Raw genomic sequence first — 2,500 nt, forward strand, 5'->3', positions numbered from 1 at the left:
CAGGTTGCCTCGACCACCATCGGCAGCCTCGACCACCATCGGCACACGCTGGGCCCTGGTGCGGGCGGTTGCCTCGACCACCATCGGCACACGCTCCGCCCTGGTGCGGTCGGTTGCCTCGAGCACCATCGGCACACGCTGGGCCCTGGTGCGGCAGGTTGCCTCGACCACCATCGGCACACGCTGGGCCCCGGTGCGGGCGGTTGCCTCGACCACCATCGGCACACGCTGGGCCCCGGTGCGGGCGGTTGCCTCGACCACCATCGGCACACGCTGGGCCCCGGTGCGGGCGCTTGCCTCGACCACCATCGGCACACGCTGGGCCCTGGTGCGGCAGGTTGCCTCGACCACCATCGGCACACGCTGGGCCCTGGTGCGGGCGCTTGCCTCGAGCACCATCGGCACACGCTCGGCCCTGGTGCGGTCGGTTGCCTCGAGCACCATCGGCACACGCTGGGCCCTGGTGCGGGCGCTTGCCTCGACCACCATCGGCACACGCTCGGCCCTGGTGCGGTCGGTTGCCTCGAGCACCATCGGCACACGCTGGGCCCTGGTGCGGCAGGTTGCCTCGACCACCATCGGCACACGCTGGGCCCTGGTGCGGGCGGTTGCCTCGACCACCATCGGCACACGCTGGGCCCTGGTGCGGGCGCTTGCCTCGAGCACCATCCGCACACGCTGGGCCCTGGTGCGGCAGGTTGCCTCGAGCACCATCGGCACACGCTGGGCCCTGGTGCGGGAGCTTGCCTCGAGCGCCATCGGCACACGCTGGGCCCTGGTGCGGCAGGTTGCCTCGAGCACCATCGGCACACGCTGGGCCCTGGTGCGGTCGGTTGCCTCGAGCGCCATCGGCACACGCTGGGCGCTGGTGCGGGCGCTTGCCTCGACCAGCATCGGCACACGCTGGGCCCTGGTGCGGCAGGTTGCCTCGATCACCATCGGCACACGCTGGGCCCTGGTGCGACAGGTTGCCTCGAGCACCATTGGCACACTATCGGCCCTGGTGCGGGCGGTTGCCTCGACCACCGTCGGCACACGCTGGGCCCTGGTGCGGGCGCTTGCCTCGAGCACCATCGGCACACGCTGGGCCCTGGTGCGGGCGGTTGCCTCGAGCACCATCGGCACACGCTGGGCCCTGGTGGGTTTAGGCACATCTTCAAATTTCTGCCGTGCCAATGCCATTTTTATGGCTTGTAAATTCATACAATGGTCCCCTAAGCCTTCACGTGAAGTTTCGTTGGAAGATGACTCGTTTTCTATTTTTCATGATTTTCGAAACTTTTTGCGGTTCGGGATTTTTTAAAATTTTTTTATAAGGATTTTTGGCCCCAAATTTTGTAGGCATGATCCTTCTATTTTTGTTGGCATGCACAAAAAAATTCAGCTAAAAACTCGAAGTAGAGAAGATTTTGTGACCGTTTGAAAAAAGTGTCCCCATTTCAGACACTTTAACGGCTACTGGTAGCAAACCTGTAAAATCTCAAATGCTCTTTAAGGGGGTGTGAATTCTCAGAGGTTTGATGAGGGATAGGGGGCCAACACAAGGCCAAGTACCAGCACCCATCGCACATCATGTGCGCACACCCCCCCGGCCCCCCTCCCAATCGCCGGAACCCCAATGCCGCCGGTCAGGTTCTCCGGCGGTACTCCGGCGATGCTCCGGCGATGCTGTCCCGAGTGAAAAAAATGCGGCACCAGCACATGCTGGAGCCAAGCATGGGCACCGTGGCTCAAAATCGAACTTCGGCCAAGGCCTCGACCATCAATGGCACATGATGGCGCATGGTGATGGCACATGCATCGACCATCATCGGCATAGGCTGCCCTTCGGTACGGGCACTTGCCTCGACCGCCATCGGCACAAGCTGGGCCCTGGTGTGGGTTGTTGCCTCGATCACAATCGGCACATGCTGAGCCTTGGTGCGGGCGGTTGCCTCGAGCACCATCGGCAGACCCTGGGCCCTGGTGCGGCCGGTTGCCCCGATAACCATCGGCACACGCTGGGCCCTGGGGCGGGCGCTTGCCCCCAGCACCATCGGCACACGCTGGGCCCTGGGGCGGGCGCTTGCCCCCAGCACCATCGGCACACGCTGGGCCCTGGGGCGGGCGCTTGCCCCCAGCACCATCGGCACACGCTGGGCCCTGGTGCGGGCGGTTCCCTCGACCACCATCGGCACACGTTGGGCCCTGGTCCGGGCGGTTACCCCCAGCACCATCGGCACACGCTGGGCCCTGGTGCGGGCGCTTGCCCCCAGCACCATCGGCACACGCTGGGCCCTGGTGCGGGCGGTTGCCCCCAGCACCATCGGCACACGCAGGGCCCTGGTGCGGGCGGTTGCCCCGAACACCATCGGCACAAGCCGGCCCTTGGTGCGGGCTCCTGGCTCGACCACCATCGGCACACGCTGGGCCCTGGTGCGGGCGGTTGCCTCGAACACCATCGGCACACGCCGGCCCTTGGTGCGGGCGGTTGCCTCGACCACCATCGGCACACGCTCGG

The sequence above is a fragment of the Durio zibethinus genome, unplaced genomic scaffold, assembly GCF_047325235.1.
Source record: "Durio zibethinus cultivar Kanyao isolate XHJ-2024 unplaced genomic scaffold, ASM4732523v1 HiC_scaffold_40, whole genome shotgun sequence".
Lineage (NCBI taxonomy): Eukaryota > Viridiplantae > Streptophyta > Magnoliopsida > Malvales > Malvaceae > Durio > Durio zibethinus.